Genomic DNA, 12,849 nt, shown 5'->3' on the forward strand with positions numbered 1-12,849 from the left:
ACCATGCTACCTCCTCAGCACCCTACTGAATGGGATTGGATGCTTTTAGTTTTCAGGCAGAATAAACCTAGATTCTTTTGGAAAACGAGTGTGCATGTGAATTCCAGAAGCACTCTTGCTATTTATAAGCTTTATGCCCTGGTGTTCATCCAGACACAGCTGGATTCCCATTCTGGGCTCTGGAGTTGCCCTGTAAAGCAGACCTCGGGGGCTGGCACTAGCAGCCCCTGAGGAAGGGCTTGTAAAATGAAGAGGAAGATGTGTGGGGACGCCTCTGTGGAGGAGACTGTGGGTGCCTCCCTGTCTAATGCTCCCGGATGGCCACCTGCCCAGAGTAGAGGAAGGTCTAGTTAGGCAGGCAGGTGGTGGGCATTTCCATCACAGAATGTTTCATGCTGTCCACCCCAGACTTTTCAATTTCCAGCATGCCTATGCACACGGGCTGCCGTCTTCCTGCTATCTACAGCATATCTACAGCATAATTACTCCAGAAGTGAAGGTTTCAGTTGAAAACCATGAAGGGCTCCCTTTTCCATTTGGTATTGCTCACACGGCAAATATCATTCAGATGCCCCTTGCTCTGTTTTAAAAAACTTAATTGCAAGACCGATTTATTTAGTGTCCATGGACTGGCATCCAATAATTCTCAGGAGCACCATAACCTGACATTCTTTGGGCAAAGTCCTGTGCTTAGTGATGCCCTCCTCAGTCACAACCCTGGTGACTGTTCAGGCTGGAGCTGGCTGCTCAGTAGATACTCATTTATTTGCTCTCGCAGCAATTCAGCTCTCCTTCAGAGAGGAGTCCTATTGCTAGTGGTCCCCGTTTTCCGACACAAGACAGCATAGATGTATTCCCTCCGCCGGGGCGCGGGTGGACTGCACACACGCCACTGCCCTCACTGGTGGGCGCTCAGGTGGTTCCTCTTTCTCGTGCCTTTGCTGTTACTAATAATCCCGGCGTGAAGCTTCTGGTGCATATATTTTTGCAGAAACTTACATTTCTGTGGATGGGGCTCTCCCACCGGAGGACTTGCTGGGTGAATGGATTAGCAGTGTTACGATTTTGTCGCTGCTGAAAGGCCCTCTAACGTGCTGGGGCAAAGTGGCTGATGTTGGCCGGAAGCCGGGGTCCCTTGAAGCTCTGGATCCCTGTGTCCCCGGACCCTTCCCCTCGCCGGGTCCTCTGGAGAAGCGGCCCAAGTGAAGCTAAGGGTCTGGTCCCGACGGGCGGGCAGAGGAGCCTCCAGGATGACGGGGCCGGCGACACCAATGGTCTGAGTGCGGCCGAGGGGGGCCCCCGGGGGGCGGGGGCGCCGGTGCGTTGGGCCCGGTGCGCGGTCGCCGCGGGGCCACCTCGGGGTGTGCGCTCTGACCCAGCGCCGGGCAGCGGGCCGTCGGGCCGCGATAGTCCCGCGGGGATCTCCGGAGCGGGAGGGGACTCGGCCTCGCGGGCCAGCCCGGTGGACCTCACGCCAGCATCTCCCAAAGGAGGGACCCACTCTGGCTCCAAGCCCGGACGCGGACCCGACAGAGGCCGCGAAGAAAACACTGCTCGGTCCCGCCCACCGCGCGCGGCAGGAGCCTCCGACCCCGGGCTCCGCCGCCCTACCTCAGCCTCCTGTGTGAGCGAGGGCCTGCTCCACGCATGCGCCCGCCGCCGGGGCGGCCTGTGCGCATGCGCGCGAACGCCCGGGTAAATAGTAATGGGTAAAGGATTCTCGCGGAGCCTGTGCGGGCGGCGCCGTGGCTTAGTTGGTTAAAGCGCCTGTCTAGTAAACAGGAGATCCTGGGTTCGAATCCCAGCGGTGCCTCAACCGAGTACCTCGCTCACTTTTGCCCACTTCCAATTTTGCTCTGCGCCGCTATCCTCCTCACCACCTCGGGGGCGTGGGGGTGACTCCGAGGTGTCCCCTCAGCCGGGCCCCCTGCCTGCGGCGGGGCGCGAGCCCTCCCTGGAGCTCACCCCGCGGGGCCCCGAGACCTGCGGCGCGTCCTCGACTCCCGAGAGTGAGCGGAGCGGACACCCCCGGAGGCCGTGCGGGACGCCCCGGTTGCCGCGGTGCGCGAGGGGCGGTGGAAACACGCGGGTGGCCGCGGCGGCGGCTCGGTCCCGGGCACGAGGGCGCGGCCGGTGCTCCCCGCGGCTGCGTTGGGGGGCGCAAGGCGGGCCCCCTGGTGCGATCCCTCCGGGCAGGGCCGACTGGGCGCCGTGCCGCGGGCCCCTCGCAGGCCTGCGGACTCTCCTCGCTCGGCCCCGCGGCGCCGTGGCTGCGGCACAGGCCCGGGGCTGGGGCTTGGCCAGGGCAGGCGGGGCCCCCAGGCCGGCGCGCCGGGAGGGCGCGGGACGGAAGCCGCCGGCGTGCCCGGGCTGCTGAGGGCGCGGAACCCCGGGCGGGGATGCGTGAAGCCGGACTCCGAGGGCCGGGGGTGAGGGCGCCCCGAGGCCCCGGCTGGGGGAAAACACGCGGGCGGGGGGCCCGCGCCAGGGCAGTTGCGTCCAAGACTGGGGGGCGCGGTGAGGCATCGGAATAAAAACAGCTGCCCAGGAATGCTCGTGTCGCACTCCGGAGAATCCAGCAGGCAAATTCACCTGCCCCAGAAGCAGCTCTTCTCTGTTTCTCCCATGGGCCTGGGCTTCTTACCTGGTTTTTAAATATTGTTCAGGGCTCAGTTTCTTGCCCTTTGTAGCTTGGTTGCTTCTGATTGACATTGCAAGGGAAAACTTGCAGGGACACTCTGAGGCTTTGCAGTTCTGATAGCAACTTCAGAGATGTGAACTCGTCTCCGGTAACAGGGCTTTCGTCACTGTTGCCAATACCGGCCGGGTTTTCCCTGACACATCTTTACTGCCAGCCTGAGGTATGTCGGGTCAGCTTTGAGCATTTGCCTATGAGGTGGCCAAGGGGAGATGTTTAATTTCTTTCAACAGCTATTTTTTGTCCCCTCCCCCAGGATAAGTTTTGCACATTTTTGGGGTTAAATTTATCCCTAAGTATTTTCTTCTGTTTGAGGTTATTGTAAATGGAATTGTTTTCTTAATGGAATTTTCAGATTGTCCATTGCAAATGCATAGAAACACAGTTGATTTTGTATTTTAATCTTATATGCTGCAACCTTGCCAACCTAGTTTATTAGTTCTAATTAGTTTTTAGTGAATTCCTTAGATCTCCTATTTCCTTGGATTTTCTGTATACAAATCATGTGTTCTGTGAATAGTTGTATTTCTTTTTTTGTTTCATTCCGATGTGTTTTATTTCATTTCAATTGCTTTGGTTAGAACCTCCAGTACAATATTAAATAGAAGTGCCGAGAGCACACATTTGTCTTTTTCCTGATCTTTGCCATCCAGTCTTTTATACTTCATACTTAAACAAACTTTTTAATTTTTATTTTTTAGCCTAATATGCTGGAGTTTAAACGTGTTTTTATTGATTTTTTAGAGAGAGAGGAAAGGAGAGGGAGAGAGAGAAACATCGATGTGAGAGAAAAACATCAATCACTGACTATCATTTACCTTTTAAGGTTCTAGTATTTGGTCTCTCTTCATTCTTGACTCAGATATAAGCCTACAAAGGGAGGTTTTCTGGTCTTAATACTTACAGCTGATGAAGGCTGGCTAACTGTTAGACTGGCACAATTAATAAATTAGTAGAGAAAGAAAATTTTAAAACAGAAGTACTTCAAAAGATGAAACTCTGGAATGCTTAAATTAAACTTCAGAAGCCAACACAGGCCTGGCCCCCACAGGCTGCACAGCTCAACCCTCAAGCAAGCATTAAAGCGATTGGTGATGCCATGCTCAGCCACTCAAGAGCTGACACTTTTTAAAATAGAAAAATGGGTGTTATTTTTATTTACTTTGTTTTTGGTAAAGTGATTATCAGTCTTCTGTTTGAGGGTGATCTGGTGTCTGCACCTGTGTATAATAATTGATTTTACTCTCTGACTTATCCGCTCGCAGCTCTGGTGGGCTGTGCACTGAGGATCCCTTCATGTAAACGCACTGCTGTAACAATGTTAAAAAAAGCCTCTTCCTTTATAATAATAATAATAATAATTTTAAAAGCCTGCAATCTGGGTATACACCCTGACCAGAAATCAAACCATGACCTTTCAGTGCACAAGACCATGCTCAACCAACAGATGCACACCAGCCAGGGCCATACTTCAAACTTAATAAAATGTGATGTTAGCCACGGATTTTTCATAGACGCCTTTTATCAAGTTGAAGATGTCACCTTTGATTCCTAGTTTGTTGAGTGTGTTGGATTTTGTCAAATGCCTTTTCTGCTTATGTTAAGATTATGTGGTTTTTGTTTTTCATTCTACTGACATGGTGTATTACATGAATTCATTTCCAGATGTTAAACCAACCTTGCATTGCTGTGCATGTGTTTTTAACATAAATTATCAACATGTTCATCTTGGTGCTTTCCAGATGGGTGCCTTATATTCTCACTTACTGCTTCCCAGCGGTCCTGGCTTGGTTGTGGCTGTTACATGAATCAGAAGATTCCTCCCTGGCTGGTGGACATTGTGGCGGTGTGGGGTTTTTTCCTGAATCTCACCGCAATGGACAAAGCTGGGCTGGAACCCTCCCTCACACGCAGGTTTCTTTGTGCACATGAGTTTTTCAAAGACAAAGTTGAGAGAGGATTTCTGAGTGTAGTATGTACAGGCCACACTCATTTTCCCCTCCTTTGCTTTTCTGGAGTACCCATGCCTCTGTACCCTGCCAGAACTGGAGCCTGCCAATATCAAGGAGTTTGTAAAATGCTTCTTACTGTTAATTTAATCAATATTTCCCTTGTTTACAAGTGGAGTTGGGAATCCTTCTAGATGCCATTGGCCATCTGTATTCCTCCTGCGAGTTGCCTGTTCATGTCCTTTGCTCAGTATTTCAGTTGTGTTGTTTGTTTTTCTTACTGATTTGTAGGTGGAATTTATATTAGATAAAAACCCTTTGTCTTTCGTAGATATAATCAGTATTATCTCTCAGTCTGTCATTTGCCTTTTCACGTTGTTACTGAGTCTTTTATCTTTTCATTTATTTACATCACTTTTCAAGCCCTTTGGTCAGTTTACAGTATTCTTAATCTAGGTCTTGCTGGGTTTCTTGCTGGGTTTATTTCTAGGTATGGTGAATGGGACAATTTTCCTATTAATTTTTAATTCCTATACTCCTGGTATGTAGGAATGCCCTTGATGTTTGGATGTGGCTTTTTAAAAGAGCCCTCTTGTCTTATGCTTTTATTACTGCCAGTAGTTTGTTAGATTTTTGGGGGAGGGAGCAGAATCTGGGTTGGGATACTGAATGATAAATTGAATCTTGAGGGAAAAAGATCAGTTACAAACCGGGAAAAGATATCTGCAGTACATATAAGTAACAGAATAATTTCCAGTAGAGGAAGGGTCCAGTGGGTTTAGCAGAGCAGTGAAAATGACCTCATTTTATCAGAATTGAAAAGCCAGATCTTCGGCAATCCCACTCTTCAGTATTTCTCCAAGAGAAATGAAAACAGTATCCGCAAGAACACCTGTACACAAACGTTCACAGGTGCTCTAAATACAATAGCCAAAATTGGGGCCAGCCCAAATGTCCATCACAGGAGATAGATGAACTGTGGCATGTCGGAGCAATGGACTTCTGCTCAGCAATGAAAAGGAATGGCTTTTGGCCAGTGTGGCTCAGTTGGTTGGGTGTCTTCCAGTAGGGGGCGTGCAAGAGGCAGCCGATCTATGACTCTCATCATTGATGTTTCTATCTCTCCCTCTCCCTCTCTCTGAAATCAATAAAAACATTAAAAAATGTTATTTAAATAAATAGTTGAATGAACTTTTGGGATAGACTGTTGCTCATTTTATGGAAAAAAATATTATGTCTTTGTTTTTTGCACAATTTCCTTCGCTGACAATATAGGGATTCAATTGCAAGAAAGCCCGCCCCAAGGATCTTGGTGACCTCCTGTCTGCACACAGTTCACTTGGTGCTAGAAATGATGTTAGGTTGAACTTGGCCTCAGTTACCTGAGAATATGTAGATTTGTATTTCCAATGCTAGATAACTTGCTTTTTTTTCTGTGTTATCTGAGATGTAGGAGTTGGAAGGAGACCTATGAGCTTTTGGTGCTGATTATTTCAGCTGCTGTGATGCTAATGATTCACATATTGAAAAATAGTAAGATATCCTGGAAACCTGCTAAAGGAGGAATTTCAAAGCACATTCATTCTGTTGACAAATGTGCCCTGCTGAGAGGCACAATTTTATATCTTTTTAAAAAAATTGATTTCAGAGAGAGGAAGGGAGAGGGAGAGAAAGATAGAAACACCAATGATGAGAGAGTCATTGATCAGCTGCCTCCTGCACGTCCCCCACTGGGGATTGAGCCCGCAGCCCAGGCATGTGCCCTGACTGGGAAAAGAACTATGATCTCCTGGATCCTAGGTCAATGCTCAACCGCTGAGCCACACCGGCTGGGCAATACATTAAACAAAACAGAACAAAACAAAAAGCAGCTGGAAGGATGTTTGCCAAAAAAGCAGTGCTATTCTCCGTGGGATCGAACTTTGTTTTCCTTACAATGAGCATTCCTTACTCTTACATTCTGTTAGTCCACCTTGGCCAACCAGTGAGCTATGGATTCATTGAATACCTCTATTTCCATTTAAAATTGACAAATGTTGTTATGTGGACCTGGAACTGACCCCCACACCTTCCCTCAGGTGTTGCTGTTTGACAAATTTTCCTCAAGAAGCTATGAGTAATTCTTGCCCGCCTCCCTTACCCCTTTCACCGCATCCCGTATTTCCCCACAAGAGTGGCAGGGGGGCCAGACTCTGGGCATGGGTCCTGCCACATTGCATCAGTTTTGGCCCTTGCAACCTGCTCTTACCCACAGTGGGCACCACTGCCTTTTCTAACCACCAGGGGACTTTGTGGGAGGGGGAGAGGACATTCGGGGGTGGTTCACGGAACCCACAGCAGCAAAGCTGAGCACCAGCTTGGCACTGGCAGAACAAGGGGTAGCCCCAAGGACCAGCCACCAAACTCCTCATGCCCGACTTCCTGCCCTACTTCCCACCCCTGCCCTCCCTGCTGTGGAATCAGGGCCTGAGAGAGGTGGCAATTGGCTGACCTTGGTCCCGTGCCTGTCCACGGTCACCGGGAGCAGGACAGAGTGTGGATTTAGAGACCTCTGGACTTCTCACAATGACCAGTGGCAGAGCATCCTCAAAAGGTAACTGAGGCATGGGACCACGAAGCGAGAACCGTGTGACCCCTGTGCTTGTTCACTCGGCAGCTATCTTCCAGAGCTTGGGACCTTTTTACAAGCTGTTCCCTCTGTCTCCAAACCTTTGCCTGATTAGCTCCTTACTATTTACTTTTCAGCTCGAAGGCCACCTGTACAGGCTTTGGCTACCCCAGTGCGTCCCTCTGCCAGACCATCTGAGGTCCCTCCATCCTGATCCTGTGTTTTATTTCTCTAGGGCACTTCACCTCGGGGTGTTGTGCGCTCTTAGTTACCTGCATGTTTAGAGCCACCTCGCCATCTGTCCTTGTATTAGTCAGATACAGCTGCCAGAACAAAACAGCACAGACGGGGGCCCTAAACATGAACATGTGTTCTCTCACAGTTCTGGAGGCTGGAAGTCCAAGATCAAGGTGTCAGCAGGTTTAGTTTCTTGAGACCTCTCTCCTTGGCTTGCAGATGGCTTCCTTCTCGTTAATGTGGCATGTTTCTCTATGTGCTCATACATCTCTGTCCAAATTTCCTCTTCCTATAAAGACACCAGGAGGAAATGTGACAACCCTGAATTTTTACTGTATTTTTATTGTGGTAAAATACACATAACACAAGGTACAGAGGAGCAGTGAGGAGAGAGGAAGTTTTATCTCCCTCTGGGAGGGCGGAGAAAGGATAGTTGACCTGGGTTCTGAAGGCTGAATAGGAGTTTTCCTGGAGGGGCCAGCTGGGTAATGGCTGGTATTTACCGAGTGCTCACTCAATGCAGGGGACTGTTGTAAGTGCCTTACAGGTGGTAATGCTTCTTGTTCTTATCATGACCTAGTGAAGTAGGTACTGTTGTGCCCCTATTTACAGATGAGGAAGCCAAGGCTCATAATAGTTAAGAAACCTGCTCACTTGGGGAGTGGAGGAACTAGGTTGAATCCTGGGCAGGCTGGCTCCAGAGCCTCTGCTTTATCCTGCTGGTCTTCCTGCTTGTGGGACGCTTGGGGTGACTTCCAATAGGACCCGGATGATCTGGATCAGGGCTGTCACATCTTGCAGGAAATACCACTGAGCCACAACGCAAGGACATCATTTTCTCTTCAGTTGTCCTCCAGTGTCTCTCATGCAATTGAGGAGAAGTTCTGTTTTGATGCCAGGATGCCCTGAATGCTCTACGCTACTTCTTAAGTCTCCCTGGTGGAGATTCACAGAGAGACGGGGTGGGGGAGGGAGAGAGAAACGCATGCAGACAACACAGCGTCCAGTGTTTTGGTCGTGTTTACATAGTTATGATTGCCTAGTGATGGCTAAAGATCTGGATTTACATTCAAGGTAATGATACAAAATTTCCTTTTGAAGTAGGACTACTTAAAAAAAATGAGTTGGCTCATTAACTCCATACAATCCTTAACTCCATAATATAAAGGTTCGCTGTCCACTCCACCATGGGGAGGGGCCCTTGTGAGTGGGTCTGACACTACTACGCCCCCAACCACGTGCCCCCAGGGAGCCCTAGGAGCTCTGACAGGGACAGGCAGCCTCTCTAGGAGCCACCTCAGCAGCCTGCTTTCGTCTCCCACACGTGCTCCTTGAGACTCGAGGGCTTGTCCCAGTGGCTTTCCAACCATCCCTCCAGCTGTGGGTTTCCCAGGCCTGCTTGTGTGTCTCTGGATTCAGGCTAATACTCTCAACCTGTAATTTTTATTCCTGTGACAGCAACAGGGTTAAGGAACAAACCTTATCTGTTCCTCACCTCGGCTTCTGACGTGCTTTGCTCTGTTAATTATTTAGTGAGGTGCACTGAATTGGATTGATTTCCCCCCCAAATCAATACACAAACGATTATTGTTGCAAGGTGCTGCTGAGTGCTTCGGCAAGGCCGAGGGGAGCTTTGTGATTGAAGATGGGAACTGCACTCATCTAAAATTACTGTGCAGAGGGTTACGTAAACCAAGTGGGTGACCTGGTGCTAACATTTTTATTGCAATAAAAGCCTTTTTCTTTTTTTTGAATGGTGCTTTTACGACACACGTACGGTCACTGTTCCAGGCCTATAATTTTAACATTACTGCTTGATACTGAAGGTGAAAGGGTTTTACTGCCGCTGGCCTATTAAAGTTGTGAGAGCAGCAATGGCTTGGAGAGTGTCCGTGGCTGGATGTGCGTGGCCACACCGCGCCCATCGCCACAGAGGTGCCTGCAGGTGTGGCAGGGCTGGATCTGTGGGTGGTGGCGGGAGGGGGGTGGAGGGTGGAGGTGGGGGTGCCTGGGCCTCTCATAGGGTGGAACAAGCACTGGGTATCAAGCCTTGTCCTCCTTCCCCCAAAGAACAGGGCTTTAGGAAGGCAGAGACGCCAGGATGCCACACTAAACCCAAAGCAGGACCAGACCAGCTGTCCCATCCCTCAGAGCTCAGGTGGGAATGTTGTGACAATCCTGAATTTTATAGGTTTATTTTTACTGTATTTTTAATGTGGTAAAATACACATAACACAACATTTACCATTTCAACCATTTTAAAGTGTATGGTTCAGTGGCATCAAGCACATTCACACTGTGTGCAACCATCACCGCCACCTGTCCCCAGAACTCACTTCTCCCCCAAACTGAAACTGTGCCCATTGAACACTAACTCCCCAACCGCCCCTCCCTCCGGCCCCTGGTGACCACCCTTTTGATTTCTGTCTCTGAGTTTGAGCACTCTAGGTACCGCATGTAAGTGGAATCATACAGTATTTATCCTGTTGTGACTGAGCGTAATGTTCTCAAGGTTCATTCGTGTTGTTGCGTGTGTCAGAATGCCCTTCCTTTTTACGACTGAATAATATTCCACTGCATGGATATACCATATTTTGGTTATCCACCTAGCTGTCGATGTACTTGGGCTGCTTCCACCTTTTGGTTATGTGACTAATGCTGCTACGAACATGAGTATGCAAGTATTTCCTGAAGTTCCTGCTTTCACTTCTTTTGGTTATATGCCCCGAAGTGAAATTGTTGAGTCATATGGCAGTTCTGTGTTTAACCTTTTGAGAAACTGCCCAAGTATTTTCCGCAGCAGCGGCACCATTTTACATTCCCATCAGTGATGGGCAAGGGCTCCAACTTCCCCACATTCTTGCTAGCACTTTGTTACTTTTCTTCTTGCTCACTTTCTTCCTAGTAGCTATCTTAATGGAGGTCAAGTGGTATCTCATTGTGGTTTTGATATTTTTAGTATTTTAAGTTCAAATAAACCTGAATTCCCTTTCCCTAATGCTAATTTTCTCTTCTTACCTCCTTTCCTCTCCTGCCACCATCTTACTGCAAAGTTGTACATTAGCTGCCATTCAGAAATCCCATAGTCACAGGTTTTCAAGTTCGTTTCTACCTAAATGGCTGAGATTTTAAAACCTCATTTGAGAAACATGAATTTTAATGTCTATGAGAGAAAAATAGCCTTTTAGAAGACACTGGCTTGTGAGGCTCACCTGCTGGGGCCCGAAGAAATCTTACAAAGCATCCAAGGATGGGTTTTGCCCAAGGAGAAACTGGCTCACAGACTCCGACAGAGCTCTCCTCTCACCACTGGCTCGACTGGGTAGCTGGCCTTGGGTGCTTGGAGTGTTTATCTCCAAGGGGCCTGGGCCCTGGGGGCCCGTCAGTGCATCCACATGCTGGTAGGGCTGCTTAGAGAGCTGCTCACAGCTCTCCGAATGCACTCTGGCTCTGCTGTTTCACTGTTGTCCTGGCAGAACAGAGGAGTAGAAATTAGCTCTGGAAAGAGTGGAAACGTTCTGAGGACAGAAGGAGTTGGGTGGAGAGACGGGCTTGGTAGGCGGGGCTAGTCCCATAGCATCACAAAGCCCAGGTTAAAAACCCTGAAGTCTGTTCCTGAGCATTTTCTGCAGGGGGCATGGTTCGCTTTGCATGTTAAAAATATGAGCTGTTGATTGGGAGGCAGGTGGTCACGCAGGAGGCTCCTGCAGAGGTCCAGGAGAGAGGAGATTGTAGCTGGGACCAGGGAGGTGGCCGTGGTGATGGAGAGCAGTGTGCAAATTGGAGATACATGTGGGGACTATCAGGGTTTAGTGATGGATGGTGTGGGGGATTGCAGTAGAGGTTATTGGCTCAGTAAGTGTTATGGCCATGAATTTATCTGGGTACAACAGGAAAGGTGCAGACTGGGTGTCTGTGTGTCTGTGTGTGTCTGGTCTAGAATTCAGGTGGGACAATGAAGAGTTTGCCTTCCTAGGAGGGACCTGCACTAAACCTGTTTCAGTTTTACTTGCCAAAGCCACTTTTGGCCTTTGACCCTCAAATAAATTCCAACTATTTGAAATCAAGAAAGACATTTACCATCCAACTCAGCATCCTGTATGCAGTGTCCAGCAACCAGTTGGATACGAGAGGGCTTAAGTTTGCATCTACATGCAGGCCAGTGACCAAGGAGGGAGTGGGAACTTACTCCGTGTCCTGTGGAGCCTCAGGCATGCAGCCAGTGAATGGGCAATGGCAGTGACCATTGTTTTGGACAGGGATTGATGTGGGACACCTCTGTGCCCCTTCCCTCTCCCTTTTGCTTGTCTTCTCCTTTTCACTCCTGGAAGAGGTTTCAGAAGACCTTGGTGACCCACAGTCCACATCTCATGAGGCACACATAAGTGACAGCATCTTTGCTTCCTCCTAAGTAGGAAGGCCAGCTTCCCCCAGGAGGCCCCTGATGCCTGACTTGGCCAGGGGCTACCCTGGCGACTCCCAGCAGCCACTAGAGGGCACTAGACCACCGTGGGACTAAACCAGAAACCGGGTCAGATAGTCAAAGTCTCAACATGGGCAGGGGTTTAAGTTTGTGCCAAAAAACCCCAGCCAGGCAAGAGGACCAACAGACCCATGGGAACACTATCAGCGGCAAAATATGTTATGTTAAAAAAATAAAAATAAATGCCCAGCTGGGCGTGGCTCAATGGTTGAGCATCTACCGAGGATCCAGGCGATCGGGGTTCGATTCCCAGTCAGGGCACATGCCCGGGTTGCGGGCTGCAGCCGATCAATGACTCTCTCATCATTGATGTTTCTATCTCTCTCTCCCTCTCCCTTCCTCTCTCTGCAATCAATAAAGATATATTAAAAATATTAATAATAAAATAAATGCAAAAAATCCACGATGAACAAATGACCAAATGTTTAAATAAAGATAGATTGTTGTTTGTTTTATGACCCTACACTGTTGTGCAATGGAAACAGTTGTTTCTAATGAGCCTGAGGCTCCCAGGTAGGTGGCTGCCCCTCCCGTGTGGCTTTTTCAGGGTTGACAACGAGGTGTGAACAGACTGGGCAATTTAGAGCTTCAATAGAGTCATGTTTGAGGATTGTAGAGCTTTTGTTAACCTTTTCCATTTGCTTCAAAATATGGGAGGCTATTTTGATGGGTATAGATGGGCACACAGTTTTCCTTTTGCCTCAGGCTTAGTAGGACTCCCCACGGTGTTGGTCTCTAACCCGGATCCCTCACAGAACGCATCACCTACGCTGAAGTGTAAACCAGGCTGCAGATCCCCCTGCCAGTGCCCCTACTTCAGTCAAACGCTCTGCCACACAGAAATGCCCATTACATGGGTGGCGAGCAGTCTGAG

The sequence above is a fragment of the Miniopterus schreibersii genome, assembly GCF_964146895.1.
Source record: "Miniopterus schreibersii genome assembly, chromosome: 18".
NCBI lineage: Eukaryota > Metazoa > Chordata > Mammalia > Chiroptera > Miniopteridae > Miniopterus > Miniopterus schreibersii.